The 20,307-nt window shown below is 48.1% G+C and overlaps 1 protein-coding gene and 1 long non-coding RNA gene across 22 annotated transcripts in view; one reads left to right on the forward strand and one right to left on the reverse strand.

The window, feature by feature from the left end:
* The window catches only part of Arntl (aryl hydrocarbon receptor nuclear translocator-like), a 135,656-nt gene that overhangs the window by 63,377 nt on the left and 51,972 nt on the right, over positions 1-20,307 (forward strand). The window lies entirely within an intron of this gene.
* On the reverse strand, positions 1,745-19,887 carry Gm33721. Of its 2 annotated transcripts, XR_003946863.1 has the most exons (3): positions 19,853-19,887; positions 18,535-19,178; positions 1,745-1,900 (listed from the first exon to the last, which is right to left on the reverse strand). It is a non-coding gene; the product is annotated as a predicted gene, 33721 (long non-coding RNA). The 2 variants fall into 2 exon arrangements; XR_003946862.1 differs by lacking the exon at positions 1,745-1,900 and having other exon boundaries at positions 4,644-19,178.

Genomic DNA, 20,307 nt, shown 5'->3' on the forward strand with positions numbered 1-20,307 from the left:
TCTGGAGCTCATTGGGGCCCAGAGTAGCCCTGGAGTTAGTGTCTGCAGTCTCAGGGTTCTACAGAAAGGGCACGGGAGAAACTGAAGTTACTTCCTTAAGAACAGCTGTTTCACGGCGCAGATGCACATCCTGCTGCTGCTGCTGTGTTTCTCTTGCGTAATTTATCACTCAGCCACACCTTCACTTCTCAGGGGACTAATGTGTCACTTTGAATAATATATCATTGCTCTTGGCTAAAGAAATACTTTCTCCTTGCCCAGTCTGAAGGAACCCTCCTCCCTGCTTTGCACTCTATGACCACTGGCTTACGTGGTCATCGGGACCCTCCTCCCAGAGTCCAGTGATGTGAAAATTTGGTGTGGACTCCAAGCAGCTGGTCAGGGGCTGGGCCACAGAGGAAGCGGGTTCCCCAGGGCATCTTACCAGGCTGTTAGGGCTTTCTAAGGCCAGTATGGCTCAAGTCCAAATGACTCACACTGCTATTTAGTGAGAAAAACAAAAACAGAAATGGCTTCTGACCAGGTAGGGAAAGGGGACAGTGGGGGCAGGGAGTGGGGGTGATAGTGAGGATCGGGCACTGTTTCTGGCTGCAGACTAAGATGCCCTGAAAGTGCAGATAGTCCCCAAGCCTCCTTCAGAGGGCACTTGTCACCTGGCCGTAGGCTCTGGAGACAAGCTGCTTCAGTGCCCTGCCCTGAGGCAAACCACCAGGCTGTTCCTGTTCTGCAGGTGGCACCGTGACAAGAGAGAGATGTACCCTGTGTGAGATTCTCACGTGTAGGAAACCCCAACGATCTGCTATCATAAGCATTGTTTCCAGAAGTAGCCATGGGACACCTTAGAAGGCCTCAGAGCACAGGAAAGGCTGTGACAGATGAGTGAGGTGACACAGGAGCACACTGAGAATCCCCGGTTCCACCTCCATAGCATTGTCAGAGCAAATGTGTGTTGTTCTGGCGTTGGCAAAAATTTCTGAGCACTGTTTTACAAGGTTTGGCTCTAAGCTCTTCATTTTTCTGTCTGAGGCGGCTTTGTCAGACAGGCCCTTACTGGCCTCGTGCCCAGTTAACTGTGTGACCCACATTGGCCAGCCTGGGTGCCAACTGCCTGGACAGCACCTGGCAGGGAGAAGCATGTCCACGGCTGTCGCTAGTACTGAAGTATTTGCTTTAAATGATAAACATTTAACATCCTACAGTAAGTTCTGGGTTCACTGACAGTGACCCCTGGTGTGTGTGAGCCTGAGAAATCCTGCTCTCAGATGGCCATGCCTTTGCTCATCCTATTACTTGCTGCTAGGACAGATGTACTACTGACTTCAGTCTGGAGATTAGAAGAAAGTTAGGTACTGTGAATGGTGCCCCCCCCAAAAAAATCAAGACAGAACCCCCTAGCTGTGTGTCTAGTTTAGGTAAATAACTGTACATAGGTCAGAATCTGACATTGATAGCTACGGTCATCTTCTCATGTTAGTTAGGAATGATCTGTCTTTCTTCCTGTCAGGCATGGTGCTATAAACCAAGATTTTGGGAAGAGAGGCAGGAGGAATCACTACAAGGTTGGAGTCAGTCTGGCGTATGTAGCAAGTTCCAGGCCAGTCTGGTCTACACAACTATACCCTGCCTAGGTCAACAGGAACAAGAAAATGACTGTCTAGGTGGAGGTTGGGGTATATGGGCTTTCAAGCAAGTAGGGTATTGAAGATTGAATAAGAGTTGTAGAGAAAATGAAATCCATGAATTATTCATAGGCAGTGTTGTTCATTAAAACGGCATGGTTCTTTGGGTACACATGTTAACTTCCTTTGATCTCTGCCAATATGTTGGTATATTCAAAGTTAGTGCATCTCTTTTCTCTTCCTGTTTTCTCTCTTTATGCTTTCTTCTTTTCCATTCCATTCTAAAAAAAAAAAAAAAACCACAAACACAAACAGAGGCTTAGAACTTCTTAAGGAAATTTCTTTTCTCTCTTCTCTCCCCACTGCATGCCCCACCCCACCATTTTCAGCAAATTCTCATGTCATCTAGCTAGCCTCAGACTTGCTGTGGAGCCAAGGCTAGCCTTGGGCCCCAGGCCCCCACCCCCCATCCACACCTCTTTCCTGAGTAGTTTCTTTGTGCTGTGGTGAGCCCTCAAAGGTCCTATTTAATATCCTTGGGTTTCACCTGTGCTTTCCCATGGCTGTCTCTTTCCACCCCTTTTCTCTGCTTACTGTGCCTTAGCAAAGAAGACACTGCCACCACTCCATCCCACACTCGCCTCCCATGTTTGCTGTATGCCAGCCACATACCTGCCCTTCAGTTTCAAGAACATCAGGCAGCTTTGGGAAACAGGCTATGCCTTGTTCCCTGTGTGTAAGAAAACTGAGGCTTAGAAAGGTTAGTGTAGCAGGTATGCACTGGGGGCTGCAGTCTAGACCCAGGCCTCTTTACCCCAGTGCCACCCCTACCCCGATCCCCTAAAGCATCCATGCCTTGGGTTGGATTCGGGCTGCTGCTCCTTCAGCCTGCTTGGTGCAGGCTGCTGTTCTGCCATTTTCTTCATCATGGGCCCAGAATCATCTGAAAGCATTTGTTATGCTTCAAAGTCATTCATGATGGCACACTTTCCTCTCCTACTCACTTCTGTTCTAAGGTAGCTGTAGGCAGCTACCTTAAGAGTGTGAACTCTTGGGGGCTGGTGAGATGCCTCAGTGGTTAAGAGCACTGACTGTTCTTCCAGAGTTCCTCAGTTCAAATCCCAGCAACCACATGGTGGCTCACAACCATCCATAACGAAATCTGATGCTCTCTTTTGGAGTGTCTAAAGACAACTATAGTGTACTTACATATAAATAAATAAATAAATAAATAAATAAATAAATAAATAAATATTTTTAAAGAGTGTGAACTCTTGACACCTGCAGCCCCCCCCAGTGAGTATGGGAGCCCATACTGGGTATTCCAGGTAGCGTTATCATTGCTGTGATGAAACACAACATGACCAAAAAGCAACTTGGGGAGGAAAGGGGTTTTAGGCTTATACTTCCATATCCTAGTCCATCATTAAAGGAAGTTAGGACAGGAACTCAAACAGGGCAGGAGCTGATGCAGAGGTCACGGAGGGGTGCTACTTACTGGCTTGTCCCTCCTGGCTTACTCAGCCTGCTCTCTTATATTTCCCAGGACCACCAGCTTAGGGATGGCCCCACCCACAGTGGGCTGGGCCCTCCCCCATCCATCACTAGTTAAGAAAATGCACTACAGACTTGCCTACAGCCCGACCTTATGGAGGCATATTCTCAAGTGAGGGTCCTTCCTTGCTGATGACTCTAGCCTGTGCCAAGTTGACGTAAAACTAGCCCAGCACACTGGGCTTCTGTAGCTGGAACCTAAACCCCTTCGCCAGACACCACATTCATTACACTTTGCCACCCCCTGAGATGATCAGTGTTTGGAATTCTTGAAGTTCTTCATTGCTAGAAAGTCCCCAAGCAGAGGAAGCATTCCACCCCATTGAGCATTATTAGTGCTTCAGTCACAGCGCCTCATTCTGCAGCCTTTTCCAGGGCAGACAGCAGCAGGGCTGCCAGTCACTGCTGCCTGTGGGTTCTGTGCCTTCCTGCAGCGAGGACTCCATTCATCCCAATGTCCTCTGTGCTCAGGCTTCAGGATAGGTGATGGGACCCCGAGGGAGAGGCTTGCTACCATGGTCCTGCAGGGGCTCAAGGACAAGTGCAGAGTGGCTGTAGGGCCTCTCAGATGAATCTGGAGTGAGTCTAAAAAGATGCGTGACAGTGTGCTAGCTGCATCCCAAGCAGAAGGGTTTCAGAGCAGAGATAGGGCCCTGCTTGACGGTGAAACATGGGGTATGTGTCATGTCTGGAGCTGGGGTCAGCAGTGGAGCTCCTGAGTTGCTGTGTTGTGGCAAGTCCACAGGAAGACACACCCCACCCTGAGTCTTGGTGCCAGCCTGGACCTTGCTCCTGGGCCCTCATCTCACACACTTATACTGAGCCATGTTATACAGTGTTCTGGTCATACCAGACTCGTATAGCTACACAGATGTCAATTTGTTCTTTAAAAAGGGAAGACTGTCTGGAGAGACAGCCCTGCTCTTCTGCAGTCCTCCCCATCTTCTCTGAAACCATCCAGGCGCCAAATGTAGATGCCAGCATTGATTCTGTATCTTCTCCCCTTCCTTACTTTGCCTGACGATAATTCTTAGAGATTTTCCTTCAGAGTACACCTGAAAGGTTACCAGCCCTTTCCGCCCTCATCCAGTCCTTCTTTGTCTTAGCTAGTCACACTGGCCACACTGGTTCTACTGCTGTTAGTGTTCCTTTAATAGGTAAGGGCAAGCAAGGTCTTCGTGCCCCTTTCCTATTCTAGTTTCCAGTAGCCTGTGACATGCTTGGAATTAGAAACTAAACATCTTGCCCTTGCCTGCTATCCCTTTGTTTTACCCCTTGGCACTTTCTGCTTAGCTGACTTTTCACATCCTCTGTATCTTCCTCTCTGGTTCTCTGTCTTGCCTCAGGCCTTTGCACTCAAACAGCTCAGGCTCTCTTGCCATTCTCCCACATTTGTGCCTTGCTGAATATTTTGTGGCAAAACTCCTCCTGGGAACCCAGAACCGACCAAAGTATGGATACTGTTCCAGCTTGGTGGGCCAATGAGTTTTATTAGGTTTACTTACAGGAGCAGAAATGACTCAAAGGGCTGCATTACCAAAGTCCACCCCAGCATAGGTGACAGCTTATAAAGCTGGGAACCTGGAACACAATGCACAGCCTGCTGACAGCTCAACGCATTGGAGAGCATCCTTTCCAGGTCTTTCAGTTGGTCCAAATTTCTTCCAGGCAGCTTGGCTGGTTGAGCTTCTTCCAGGCAGCACGTCTCATCCCAGTTTTTGCAGCTTTGCTTGTTTTGAGTCTTCTTTGCAGCTGGCTTCGCCTCTTCTGAGAGGAACGATCAGCTTTTATTGTTTACTCTGATGGGGAGGTACCTGATGAATCTGGTTAGTTTCAGGGACTTCCTGTCACTATTTTGAGTTGTTTATCTCCCTGCTTAAGGAGCTTCCCTGTAGGATACAATGTTTCAATCTCAGAGGAAACTGTTACATAACACTCAGACTTTTCTGGTCTGGTTTCCATTCAAGTAATTTCTCGTCTGTCTTTTAAAATACTTTAAAAACAAAACAAAACAACCCTGTTCCCTCTCCTTAGTCTACCCAGCCATTGACCTGTCCTTACAATCAGGTTAATTTCCATTACCAGTCATCACTACTTTGTCTTCTTGTATACTGTGCATTGTATTTCTCTAGACCAGAAATCCAGAAGGAGGGTCCTTGTTTGTTATTCCCACTCCTCGGGGGCTTTAAAGATGAGCTGTGATGAGTCTGTGGCTGAATTAGCATATATACCAACATGGTGTCTGTTCCGGTATTGTGGTTCCAGCAGACATTTTTCAGGAGGTGAGTGATGTTGGTCAACACTTTTATTTTAGAAAGCCAGCTGGTGGCAGTGTGGGGGCTGGACTGTGGGAGGGAGGTGGCAGCAAGTCTTCAAAGGCTGGTAGAACGGTCCAGGAAATCAATGCTGAGGCAACAGATGACAGGACTGGGAGACTCTCTGAGGATCTGTGATTTGTGTTGGGATAGTGTGGTGGGGTGAGCTGGTATGGAGAGAGGCAGGTAACTAGCTCGCCCTGCTGTTTTTCTCTCCATGAAAACGTGCACTGAGGATGTATTTTATGTAAGGCTATTGGCTCTCTGAGCACCTCTCTGAGGAGCATCATGCAGAGCATTGGGTAGCTCTGTGCAGAGCACTCTAAGGGGCAGTCTGGGAAAACACCTCTATAGATGAGAGCTATTTTTTTTTTTCTCTAAGAACCTAGTCCTCTCCAGTTGTGATGATAGTCGATTATCTCTGAGGAAGCCCAGTCTTACCCTTAATTTAGTTCACTTAATAGGGGTGCAGGTCTTGAACTCAGAGTATCCCTGTCTTAGCCTCTTGACAGGCCTGCACCTCTTAAGTCTGGCTGCATCCTAGTTTCTTAGGCCTTGCTCCAAAGTCTCCAGTGGTTATGCTGAGCCCCGTGAAGCAAAATGCCACTGTCTGTAGAGGCCACCTCTTGCCTCTGCCATCCCTTCTGGTCCCTGTGGCATAGAGATAGCATAAGCAGCTACATCTGAGTGCTTCCAGGGTGCTAACTGTGGTGTGAAACAGCTCATGTGCGTTCTGCTAGCCCTTGCCATCCTTAAGAGCATGGACTCAGAACCAGATGGATTGCAGCTGAACCTCAGCTCACTGTAGCCCTTGGGAATGCTACTCCAGTCTCTTCAATTTTCTCTTTCCAGATCTGGAAAATGGACGTAACCTAGAGAGGGTCCATAGACTTACTGTGAAAATTAAATGAAATACCCTCTCCCAGGTGTGGTGGCTGAATGCCTCGTAATCCCAGTGTTTGGCAGGTGGAGGCAGGAAGAGCAGGAGCTTAGGGCCATCCTGGGATGTAGAGTCCGTTTGAGGCCAGCCTAGGCTACACAAGGTACTGCCTCACTCCCTCCACCAAACACAAAGAAGGAAAGAAAGGAAATAACATACACTTACTGCTTACAGTGAGTTAAATATTGCTCTGTCAGTCACTGATAGCACATTGCAGCTATGATTATTATCACCATTAATATCCTATTAACATCACTGCACAGGTAGCACCCTGCATTCCTTTTACCCTGTCCCATACTGCTGTTCCCAAGTTCCTCTTGTCTGGGAACTTCTGGTCCCCATGTTGGCATTCCTGTTCTTTCTCTGGGTGCGCCATTTGTCCGTATCATAGGACAAATGGCTAAGCTAAGCTTGGGTAGCTAACATCGTCATTGTGTATTGCCACTGACTAAAAAAGCCTCCATGGTTGGATTGTCCACATAGGAGCTTGTACAATTTCCCATACTCGTCATTGTCAATCCATGTGCTGTGAGAAGCAGGTTCCTCCTGGGTGGTCATTTATGTTGTAGGGTTGACTTAAATTAAGTGTCACAAAAGTGACAGAAGAAAGTATGGAACTCCTTATCCTTTCAGGGAGTGTGTGTGTGTGTGTGTGTGTGTGTGTGTGTGTAGGATTACCTTGTGAAGCTGGTAGTGTTTGTAAACACGCCCCCAAAAGAAGAAAAGTACCCACAAGCCTGGCTCTTTCATCAGGGACTGCCCTCAAGCCTGCCACTTCCAGCTGCACCTCCATACCCAGGGTCAGGCTGTGTACTCTCTGTCTCCATGTCTTTGCTCCTTGGCAACTGTGGAGGGCTTAGCACATCTAAAGGATGCTGTGTCTAAGGGCCGTAGCACGTCTTGGTAGCATTTGGAAATACCTGCTTCTGATGACATTTGCGACTTGCATTTATTTCTCATAATTGGGAAATGGATTCACGTACTAGCGCTAGCCTGGCCGTTTGGTGAGCTGCACCTGCTGCTTTGCACATGAATTCAAGGCAGAGCTTGCAACTAGCAGACAGCCTGGTGTGCGTGGGGGTGCTCGGCCCAAAATATCAGATGGATTGGAGTGTTGTTGTGGTGTATAGATTATAATGGGGATAAACTTAGCTTCTGCAGAGATTAATGTTCTCAATTCAGGTCAACTCCAGTTGCCACTTGTCAACTTAAAGACTTGGGGGATTTCAGTTTTAAACATTGTGTTCCCCTCTCTCCCTCTTATCTATTCAAGTGTCTGATTCTTGGGTTGGGAAACGGCAAATTCCAAGGACCTTACCACTGCCAGGCCCAGACTTGCCTGCGGGCCTTTCTTTGGAACTGTTCCAGAGAACCGTGGAGTAGCCTGCTGTTGCTAACAGCGACGGCTATGATGACTGTCACCACCAGAGAGGAGGCCCAGAATTCTCCACCCTGCTCCGGCTGTGGTTGTCAGTGCTTCTGAAGATGGGTCGGGACCTGGATTTGGGTTGCAGGAGCTGAGCCTGGCGTATATTAATTAGGTGGTTGATGGAAAAGTTCTTCCTGACGAGTGGGTTCCTCCTCAAAGGTTGTTACTCTTTGCTGCTTCTAGATTCTAAAAGCCGTGGGTGCTCACTGTAGAAGCAGGGTTGGAATGTTGCATGCCTGGCTTTCAAATTCATCCCCATTGCTTACTAAAGATGAGCAGACAGGCACCCTCCCTGAACTTTGCTTTATCCCATTGTGCACAAAGACCAGTTTCATAGCATTGCATGGGGGCTCTCCTGTTCCAGACCCCTGCTGAGGTCTGTGCACATGCTCATTTCCTCTGTGGGTATGTACAGAGTACTCACTGAAGGCCAGAGATGTTGCCGTGACTCTGCCGAGGGAACCAAGCAAAGCAGAGAGAGTGTCTCTGACCTAATGCTCAGGGGCTAAGAGCAAACACTCATATGTACATGTTAACAGTTAATAGATAATAGAACCCTGTGACACATACAATGGTGGAAAGGACCACTTTGGTTTGAGGCCTCTCTGAAGGGGTTCAGTGCTTTGTGGCCCCCGCTTCCCAGCATTCCTGGAGGTCCACTTCGAAACCCTGTCCCTATAACTATATTGGTCTACACTATGAGTTTTGGGAGCCGGCCCACATTAACACCTCAGTTCTCTTTTGAGAGGTGCCAGCTCACCAAGAGGCTGCCATTCAGAGTGGATCCTTCCCTTCTGGGGTGGGAACTGGCTCCCAGAGCATCTCACTGGCCTCAGATGATGCCCTTTGAGTCCACACCCAAGTGAGCCACCAGCGAGCAGGGAGCCTCCTGTTGGGAGGCAGATTGCTTCTATTCTAGCCTGAGCTCATTTTGCTCCACACTGCTTGGAGCATCCTGGTTTCTAAGGAGCTGGAAGTAATCTCAGTGACACATGGCGCTCACAGACTGCTTCTTAGGCAGTCCTTTAAGGGCTCTGCAGTCTGGTGAATGCCAGAAAGCACTGATGTTTGAGCTGCTAATCAGTAAACCCAGGACCCTGCCCCATGCACCACTGCTTAGGGTGTGGTGAGGACTTGTTGAAGGACCATTTGAGTCTCTGCACTGGGTAGTGGTGCCCCCTGCTGTTCACGAAGCAGCTGTACAGCAGGGCCTGCAGTATCTGACTCACCTGTCATGTTGACAGCTGACCTACTTTTGTTTGACCTTGATTTGTTGAACACAATTAGAAATGCTGCTGGGACTGCACTTCGGCTGCCTGATTTTAAAAGTCTCAGTGTGACAGCCCTCCATCTTAAATGGACACCCAGCCCAGGCCAAAGGATGGTTGGGCGCATAGTGAGTTTTGCAGTAACCTTTGAATTGTAATTCTATCACAAGGAAAAGGCTTAATTCAGGAACACAGATCTGTTATTTGGGACTGGCTGTGAGGCCAGAGCAGCAGGCCTGGATTCCTTGCTACAGGCAGCTTAATCAGGAAATGGCCTAGATGGCTGCCTTTCAAGTAGGTCCTTGCAGTAGCTTGGCAACAGGCACAGGGTCATAATTGGAAGAATTTGGCTCTGAGTGTCTGTGGGTGTTTACAGTGCACTATAGGGCAGGGCTTCTCTTATTTATAGAATATTTAGAGCACCGAGCAGCAGAAGGCTGAAAAGCCACTAAATCTCAATTTAATTTTAACAAATTCTATCTTTCCCTTCATCCCAGAAGGAAGACTGAGTTATTAAAAAAACAGTTAAAAAAATCACTGCAAAGCTTGCAGAATCTAATTATGGGGTTGCCAGCATCAGCCTGCAGCCACTCTCGAAGGGCTTTGTAAATCAGCTGTCCATTGAGTCTGTGAACTTACATGACTTCGGTTCTTCATTTAGATGTAGAGTGAAAGTATTGGCAAGTGAGGACTGATCAGGAAAAACTTCTGGTCTAAATCAGGAGACAGAAGGGATAAATATAGCGTGGCGCACTTCTGCGTCCTCGGAGGGAGATAAAAATCACTCTTCATTGTCCCTTATACTTAGCTGCACACACACACACACACACACACACACACACACAGATCCCAATATTCTAACCACCCATTTCAGGAGTCTGGCTCATTGCAGCAGCAGATCTGTGCCACCCTGAGGAACCACTGGGGTTGTGTTGTCTTGTGGGCCCAGCACTGGGTGAATGTTACCCTGTAGTCTCAGGAAGCCCAAAGCCTGTGCATTTTTGGCTGTGGTCTTGTAGCTAAAGCCAGGAGGATCTGCAGAGACCCTCAGGTTCAGTCCCACCATACTGTAATCACTATTCCAGAGGGGATGCTGCCCAGATTAAAGTAAGTCACAGCAGAAGGGGTACTGGGGTGGGGGGAGCTCCAAGCTTCCTAAGCTCCCAACAGTGCCCTTTTGTGTGACAGACACTCAGGACCAATGACTAAACTGATTTGTGTTTTGCACCTCTGGGGGTGGAGTGGGGGTCACAATCCTAGAAGACAAAGACACTAAGGGAGTTGAATAGTTTTGATGGGTAGGAAGAATGAGTTACAATGGACACCATTAGTCATGTGCTAGGGATGACAAGAATGGGAATTCTGACAAAGGTGACTTCGGTTGATCCTTGACGTCCCCTCCCACAGAGAAGCTCTATGGTCGCTGTAACGTTTCCTCGTGGAAGCAGGTGCAGCACATGTGCTGTGCATGTAGAGGAGGCACGCATGGGGCAGACATCAGTGGGCACAGTGGGGGTGGACCCTGAGACTCTAGGGATGCCTGAGGGAATTGCATAGGGCTATAGACGAGAGCCAACAACTGGTGCATAGCCAGGACCAGGCACCCTGGGTCCCACAGAGTGCCTTTTTGTTAGACAGCTGGTGGGTAGCATGAGTCCTGCCAACCCCACCTCAGCAGAGGTTAATTCTTTCTGGTCACTAATGCCAGTGAACTGGACTTGGTGTGTGAAACCTGTGTCTCTTTCTTGCCCTGAGGCTGAGAGGGGCAGGGGCCCACCAGAGACCTTTCCGAAGGAGGTGACTATTAAGAGACTATTAGTGGACAATGCTGGAGGCCATTGTCTTAGAGGAAGGAGGCAGGCCAACCTGCCTCCTTAGACCTTAGAGGAAGAGGTAAAGGCCTAAGTGAAGCTGGTAGGAGAAGAACAATGAGGTGAGGAATGGTTCTTGGTGAATGGGGGAAGTTGTAACCAAAACTGTGGGATTTGGTTACAGTCGAATGAAGTAAAGGATAGAGGAATGGAGAGGCTTGAACTGCCCTGCCAGGGCTTGGGCAGATCCAGCTGTGGGCAGATCCAGCAGCCTAGCTTACTAAGTACAGTCTCACTTAGTGGAATTTTAGCCAGCCTAGCCAGAGATCCTCCTAATGTCACCAGATGTTGCTAGAGGCAAACGGAGTACCTGGGTGTCCCCAGAGTTGTTTCTGTGCCGTCTTTTTCTCTCTCCCTGTCTGACACCCACAGCCACTCTCAAGTGACTGAGCTGAGACTATGTGAATGACCAGAAACGAGTACAGGAAATACTTGGAAAATGGTCCACTAGCTATAGTTCAGGAAATATAATTTTTTTCTTGAATTGTTTTGTTTCAATACAAACAACATTTGTTGGCAAATAGTCCCTAGTTCTAAATTTATTTTTAGTTTTATGGTTTATAAAGGCAGCAGTGCTCCCTAGATACCCACTGTTGGAGTAGTACTCTCTTCTCCACCACCCTCCCCCTTGCTCCTGGTCTTTTCTCTGTCTCTGTCGTAGGAACTTGCTTTGTGCACGTGGGCCCAGAAGGTACCCACTGGTAAGACCTAGGGCATGTGTCTGTGGTTGTGTGGTGAAGCAGTGGGGAAAAGCAGAAGGTGAAGAACCCTGGATCCTTTGTAGAGAGGATGCTGTAAGTGAAGTCAGGGTCCTGGCTTCCAGGGCCCATCAGAGCATGTGAGATAGGCTGGCCCTCTGCTTTGTACTTGAGCCCCCTCCACCATCAGCCCAGTAAATGAAGCTGACTTGAAGTCCCCCAAGTAGAAAGTCAACAGGATGATGTCCTAGCCCAGGCCTCACTCTGATGCTACCCCAGCACCCCAGTGGTTATTTAGGAAATGTGTTTGGTTCTTTGAACCGTAGCTGGTCACTGGTGCTGTGACTGCAGAAAGTGAAAGCCCGAGGGAGGGCTGTGTGTGCCACTGCCAGTCCAAAGTCCACCCCGCTTTCCTTAGGCCTCCCAGCCACACCCTTGCCATCAGTACTTTCACAGTTTATTGAAGCAATAGGTGCTTCAGTGGAAGGGGCATCCGAGGTCACTTTCCCTGGCCTCGGACTGGTACAGGCAAGCCTGCCTATATGGCACATGATGGGCCATCTTATGGCCTCAGGCACCTAGCCACCAGACATCCATTCCCTCTTCCGGACACCGTTGGCATGTAGAAGTTTCTTCTTTCTTCTGACCTCCAGTCTGCTTGCCAGTGTTCCCTCCTTGACCTACTTTTGCCCCTTGTAGCCACACAGAACAAAGATCTGTAGGCCTGGCATGGCTCCACTTCACAAGCAGGAAAACACAGCTCCTAGTCTCTTCTTCTCTATTCTTATGTGTCTCTCCAACCATTCCTTTAGGAGTTATCTTATGTGCATATGTGTGTATCTCTGTGTGGTTATGAGCATGTGAGCACAGATGCCAGCAGCAGACAGAAGGTATTAGATCCTCAGGAGCTGGAGTTAGAGGTAACTGCAAGTCATCCAATGTGGGTACTGGGAACCAAACTTGGGTCCTTTGCAAAACAGCAGTTTGCACTTGCCTTAGTTAAGGTCTTACCTCTGTGTTGAAGAGACACCATGACCAAGGCAACTCTTCTAAGGACAGCATTTCATTGGGGCTGGCTTACAGATTCAGAGGTTGAGTCCATGATCATCATGGTGGGAGCATGGCAGCATCCAGGCAGGCCCGGTGCAGGAGGAGCTGAGAGTTCTACATCTTCATCTAAAGGCTGCTAGTAGAAGACTGACTTGAGGGGCTCAAAGCCCACTCCCATAGTGACACACCTACCCAACAAGGCTACATCTCCAAATAGTGCCACTCCCTGGGCCAAGCATATTCAAACCATGACAGCACTCTGAGCCATCTTTCTGATCCCTTTGGAGGGGAAAAAAAACAAAAACAAATACACACACACACACACACACACACACACATATATACATATTTCATATATGTGCCTGTATGTGGGTACAGACCTCTAGCCATTCTTCAGGTGACTTGCAGTCAGTCTGATAGTAACAAGGAGGTGGTAAGCAAGTGTGCACTTGCCTTGTGTGTTCAGTGTTCTAAGCATCTTCCTCAGGCTCTTGTACTTGAGTACACACTGCCAGGAGCCTCATTTCACTAGGGAGGAATGGAGGTGCACGGACGGGTTCAGAGTTGGAGTTGGGCCCCTGGCAGTGACTTCCGAGCCTATGCTATGAGCTCTGGTGCTCCAGTAACCTACAGTCTTCCGTCTATCATGCTAAAAATAAGTCCATAAGTAGCCTTGGGATAGCCTTGCTTGACTTCTTTTGCAAGAAGTCATTTGTCAGGAGCCAGAATTGAGCCCTTTTCCCTGAAACCTCTTCAGAGTTTGTTTTGATAGAAAGGCTGCAAGGACCGAGGCCTCTGCTGTCAGCAGCGGTGGGGTCATCCTGGCTCAGCCAGGTCTCACAAGACTCCTGAGGTGATGGGATTAGGTCAAGGTGACAGATATGGGTTGTGTGGGACAGACAGGGGGCCTCTTGTTAAAGTGGCTACTCACAGCCTTCGTGTCTAACGTTGGACAACAGAGAACAGTGTCTACAAACCTCTAACACAGTGTTCAGTCTTCTCAGAGCAACCTGGCTATGTCCAGGCAAGGGGATTCAATGGCCACCAATCCCGTAAGTTCCTTAATGTGGGAGGCAGGAGTTCAGTGTGCATTTCCTGCAGTGTCTCGTCTACTCAGGCCCTGCCCCAAGTGTAGGCAAAAGCTTCGAAGGGAGCTTGACAGGACAGGACCAGGCCATCTTTCTCTTGGTGAGCTGTTTTCCGTGTGTTCCAGTCAGGTTTATAGAGACATCAGCCTATGAGGGCCCTGAGATCTGCAGAGGAAACAGCTTGAAGCGGTGCCTAAGGGCTGGGTAAGATCTGCTTGACAGTCCCCACAGTGGATTCCAGGGGAGAGAGAGGAGTCACCTCCCTGAAATGCTGTGTCGTCACCTGAAAGGATGAGGTGGACAGGGCGCTCGCTACCTGCAGCAGAAAGCTGCGTACTATGGAAAATGCCTGCCACAGTGTCTGGTGCCTCTAGAGTAAATATTTGCTTGGTGACTTCCTTCTTCCTCCACGAGCCCTTCCTCTTCCTCCTTCTCTTCAAATCCTGTCAGCTACTGATTTTTCTGTTTGGCTTTGGATAAATATCTGAATTTCTAGGCCTTTCCTGTCAGTTGAAAAAAGGAGGGCTGTAGTATGAAGCTCTGAGTGGGTGACACGCCCCCTGGAGGGCATTTGGGAAATGCATGGGTGGCTTGGTAGGTGCTGTGAGCAGACAAGGCCATCTGTGGGAAGGATAATCCTTCCAGAAGGCCGGATTGTCCATCCACACAGCTGCTGAATGTGTGGTGAGCATCCCTGTCTGTGATCTGAGCCTGGAGCCGGACTTCATGCTACACAAAAGTGAATCATTTCTGCATGTTTTTAATTTATACCGAATTTTCAAGACGACCACTGCCAAATGTATGAGTAGAGGTGATTTATAAAAAGTTCCCGTGTCTCATTATGCAGTGCATTGATAATGTCCCGTGTATAGATGTGTTTACATATTAACTTGGGTGTTCTGTTAACCAACTTTAATTCATTTTTCACTTGTATTACAGACAGGGAGTATTACTGACTATAAATAAGTTTCTCCTAGTTATATTATTGACAGATTCTGGTGTTTGTTTGTTTGTTTTTCGAGACAGGGTTTCTCTGTATAGCCCTGGCTGTCCTGGCACTCACTTTGTAGACCAGGCTGGCCTCGAACTCAGAAATCCGCCTGCCTCTGCCTCCTGAGTGCTGGGGACAGATTCTGTTTTAAGAGAGTGAAAGATGTGGGAAATATTTGTGCGAATGTTGGGTGTGGTCAGTCCTAGCACTTGGAAAGCAAAGGCAGGCCATCACAAGTTCAAGGACAGCCTGGGCCACGTAAACATAGTAAGGCCCTGTCTCAATAAAAGAGTAAATAAACCAGGACAAAGATGATGTCGCCAGGCTGCTAGCCTGAAGACACCAGTGTCTATATGTTTAATAAGGTTATAAAGTGTTGGAAGATGTGAAAAACAAAAGTAAATAAACAAACAAAAGCACACACACACACAAATTGTGCACGGCTTCTTTGAAGGCAGGAAAGGAATGAGCATGTGTGTGCATATTCTCCTAGTACACTGTATGAAGTAACTGAGGAAGCCTTAGGTCAGACTTGAAATAAAAAGAAGTGTTCTGATTTCTCTGAGCAATGTCCTTTTACAAAGGATATGCAGGAGATGCCAAATACCCGGTGGTGCCCAATGTTAGCCAGAGAAGATATTCTGATATCCTCTGGCCCTTTACAATCATACGGTCTCAGAGAACAGCCCAGCCTCATCTCTGCTCATCTCTTGCCCAGTCTGTCACACATTCGTGTTGTAACATTCATGTGGAGGGTGTTTTTTTTGTTTGTTTGTTTGTTTGGTGGGGTTTTTTTTTTGTTTTGTTTTGTTTTTTTTGGTTTTTCGAGACAGGGTCTCTCTGTATAGCCCTGGCTGTACTGGAACTCACTTTGTAGACCAGGCTGGCCTCGAACTCAGAAATCCTCCTGCCTCAGCCTCCCAAGTGCTGGGATTAAAGGCGTGCGCCACCACCGCCCGGCATTGTTTTGTTTTTTCCCTCCCAGAAAGGAAGGTCCGCCTGCTCTCCTCTTTCCCTGGTTTGTTTGGATGGGCTTGCCCTCTTTCTGCCTGCATCCCAGCATAGACTTAGCTGTGTGCAGGCCCGAGCAGGGGGTGGTGGGCTCCCGAGCCTATCCCAGCAGAGTGGTGATGGCTGGCTCTTTTGTCTGTAAACCTAAAAGTCTTTGTGGTGAGGACAAGCTCTGGCCACAAAACCTGTGTTGTCAGCAAGCCCGAGGTCCCTAGCATTTATTGCACTGAACTTTCTACAAGGCCCCCATCTGGTGGAGCCGGTCATGAGGATTTTCTGTCCCTTGTTGCTCTATCTTGCATCTTCCTTTTCACACTGGAGATAGCAACAGGCTTGCAGCTGATCCCCAGTCTAACAGTCAGCAGACATATTAGAAAGGTTCAAAATGGACAGAACACCAAAAGATGAAACCACCACTCATTGTCTCAGCCCCAAAGACAATTCCTGTTAACATTTTACTAAATGTTACTACATAAATAATTTATGTTTAACTCACACACAGAGATGGAAAAATCAACTCTTTGTAATAAAACAGTTCACTCATCTCACCAATTGGGTCGCTATTCTGGTGACGCTCACTGCATCTTCTTTAGCTATGTAATAAGGTTAGGAATAGTGTATATATAATCATGTGTCCTTTTTTTTTTTCTTTCTTATTGTTTCTCTGTATAGCCCTGGCTGTCCTGGAACTCACTTTGTAGACCAGGCTGGCCTCGAACTCAGAAATCCGCCTGCCTCTATCTCCCAAGTACTGGGATTAAGCCACCACGCCTGGCTTATCTTGTGTCCTTTTTAAACTTGACATTTACAGGAGTATTTCCCAAGTTGTTTGCTAGAGAATAATTTAAATAGTTGTTGTAATATCTCATCTTAAGTATACCCATAATTTTATTTTAAAAATATTGTGTATGTGTATGTAATACCCACCGAGGCCAGAAGAGGGCATCAGAGTTGTAAGCTGCCAGTCATGGAAGCCATCTCTCCAGCCACGTAACCCAAAGCTTAACTTCTCTATAGTTATTTAGATGTTTTTGATCATTGATTATAAGGAAATAAGAAAATTCCTGTACATCCACTAAGTGAATACTGTGTGCCATGTGATATCTTTAGACGGAACAGCTAATTTAAACAGCTGTGGTGGGTGACACATGCCTTTCATCCCAGCACTTAGGAAGCTGAGGCAGGCTTATCTTTGTGAATCTTAGGCCAGCCTGGTACCAGGCTAGCTGGAACTACATAGTGGGATCTTGTCTGAAAAAAAAAAAAAGAAATTATTTGGGCAAACAGATGGCACAGTATTACCACTGCCTCTGCCACTGCTGCCACCACTACCTCTACCACCTCTACCACCTCCACCTCCACCTCCACCTCCACCACCACCACCACCACCACCACCACCACCACCACCACCACACCACCACCACCACAACTACCATCCCCTCCCCACTTTTATTGTTTTTGAAATAGACTCTCTCTTTGTTGCCCTGGCTATCCTGGAGGTCACTATGTAGATCAGGCTGACCACGAACTCACAAAGATCCACCTGCCTCTGCTTCCCAGTGCTGGTATTAAAGGTGTGCGCCACTGTACCTAGCTTGGGATAACCCTTTTTAAAGGTTGCTACATACATGTAGTGTCAAATTTCTTTCCAACTGTCTACACCAGTTTATTTACACTCTGTCTGATGGTGAATTGACTTGCTTTTCAAAGCAATATTTATTTTTATATTATATGTACCATTTCCATGTAGTGCCTGGCCATAGAAGTTAGAACTCGGAGTTATTGACAGTTGTAAGCTGCCAGGGACTGAACCCATATGCGCTGCAAGAGCAGCGCCTGCTCTTAACTGCTTTCCCTCCAGCCCTTGACCTGTTTCTTTTATCTTATCGTCACTGATACCAGTTTTATTTTTAAAATGTATTCTTTGCTAATAAGAACAGAGAAAGGGGCCTGGTGGTGGTGATGCAAGACTTTAATCCCAGCACTTGGGAGGCAGAAGCAGGTGGATCTCTGAGTTTGAGGCCAGCCTGGTCTACAGAGTTCTGGGACATCCAGGGCTACACAGAGAAACCCTGTCTTGAAAAACAAAGGCAAAACAAACAAAAAGCAGAGAGCTTAACCTCTCACTAACTTTGACCTGAGGAGGGTGGAGGTATTTTCCTGTTTTGTTTTGTTTTTTCCTTTGCATTTTATCTTCTGTAATTTCCTGTTCAGATCCTTTGCTTATTTTGCCATCAGCGGGTTTTTTTTTTTTTTCCCATTTTGTAGCTTTGTGGGAGACTTGAGACACGGTTTTACTTTTCCCTTTCACAGTCCTGGCAAAGAGCACAGAGGGTCGGGCAGGCCTGGCGCCCCTGGGTGGGCAGGGGAGGGTGGCAGACAGTTGCTGAGCTTGCTCTAAGGGAGAGCGGAAAGCTTCCTCCAGGGCACAGAATAGAAGCCCGATTGTGATCCTGTGTTCAACATTCTCAGAAAAATGCTCTGGAATTACAACCCAGACAGAGCCTTAGACCTAGAATATCCTCCTGCCGTGACCAATTCTCAAGAAAAAAGAAAAGGAAAAGAAAATTGTAAGAGCTGTTTTGTGTCCTCCTCCCAATCCCCAATTTCTTTCAAAGGAAAGGAACAAGTGAAAGAAAGCAGGCTGCTTCGGTTTCCTTTGAGAAGAACTCAGCAGGGGTGGGATTCATTCAGACCTACCTGTTGGTAGAGGAGACCCCTGGAGTCCTGGGTAGATTAAGTGGTCACGAGGTGCACATTGTGCTCACAGAGCAGGCAAGGGGCCAAGTGCTGGAAAGTTCCATTCATGTAGAGATGGTTAACCTTTGGTTAACTGTTCCTTCAGACAGCTCTGCTCCTTCCCCAGTGCCATGGTGAATTCCTGGGTCTGGTAGCTTGGCAGCGTGGGCAGAGGCCGGCGTGAGCCTGCCCTGCCCTCTGTTACCACTTGGGACAGAGCTCTCGCCCAGCTTGGATCTGCTGAGTCACCGAAGCAGCCGAGCCTGTGTGGTCCTGTCCGCGCTGCTGGGCATGCCTGGGCTCCCGCTCCCAGTCCGTCCCTTTTTGTGCAGGTTGCACAACAGAGGTTGTAACCTCTCAGTTACAGTGATGTCTTTCTATGTTGTCGATGAATAGTACCACCTCCAGGTCATCTAAAGGCCCAGTGAGATGTCAGGGCTGGCCACGGCCTAGGTACCTGCTTGCTGTTCCTGATTGGAGGTAGTGACCATTCAGAATGGCAGGAGACCCGCGTCAAGTGTTTCACAACTCCACAGAGCACTGCGCACTCTTGGTACAGCTCAGACATGTAGGCTTCTAACACAGCTTAAACCAGCGCTCCAATCCTGCATGGTGGAAGACAAGGTCATTCTTCCTCGAGCCTTCATGTGAATGTATTCCTGGCGAATGGATTTCAGGGTGAATTTTACCCCCAGGTCGAAGCCTGGGTGTCTCCCTGTCCCATGTCTAGGCATTCAGGAAGTAATATTCCTCGTTTTCCCAGAATACTCACAGAACAGAAGTCCCCAGCCCACCATGCACTCAGCCCCTGGCCTGACATAAGTGGCAGCGTGGAAATGCACATAAGACCAGCCTTTCCTTCCCCTCCCCGCCCCCACCTTACTACCTCTTCCTCAAACTCACCACCCTGCCATACCTTAGCACCCCCAAACAAAAACGAAACAAAGCAAATAAGAAGGGTCCTTTCTCACTCACTGCTATAGCCTGACTTAAAAATGTAAGTGGGGTTGCTGGACACGGTGGTGTATACCTGCAATCCCAGCATTCGGGAGACAGGCAGGAGGATTACCACAAGTTTGAGCCAGGCTGAGCTATAGAGTAAGTCCCAGGCCAGACTAAGGTGTAGAATGAGACCCTGTCAAAACAAGCCCCTACCCAGTTCCCAAACCTAAGTGGAACTACCTGCTTCTCCGAGTCTGGCTCTCACCCTGGTGATGTCCTAGCATTTGTGTCCCTTGGGCTGCTGTCCTCTCTCTTAACCCCCCAGCCACCCTCTTACCTCCTGTCTGCCTTGCCTCCCCAGGCTGTCTTGCCCTTCTCCCTATGCCCGCCCCCACCCGCAGCACATTTACTGCAGCAGCCCAACATCCAATATAATTTAATTGCTTGCTTCCTTTGCATGCCGCCCTGGCCTGCCTGTGTACCAAATGAAGATAAGGGGTGGTGTCCCTGCTCCACACCAGCACCTCTGTGAAGGTTCCTGGCACTTAGATGCTTTCAGCAAATATTTGTTGAGAGTTGAATGACTGAACCTGGTCCAGCCTGCTAACAGTGTCTTCACTGTTACATACAGGGTCACCCCAAAGTGAGGTTTGGTGGCCACATGCAGTCTGTATGGGGAAGCTTGTTTCCTCTAACTTGTCACCACAGAAGTCACCTGGTTCATGCAGGTGCTCAGCAGTGTATAGGGTGGGGTGCTGGAAGGTTTTGGGGGTGCTTGGATAGGATATGAGG

Source organism: Mus musculus, chromosome 7 (assembly GCF_000001635.26).
Source record: "Mus musculus strain C57BL/6J chromosome 7, GRCm38.p6 C57BL/6J".
Lineage (NCBI taxonomy): Eukaryota > Metazoa > Chordata > Mammalia > Rodentia > Muridae > Mus > Mus musculus.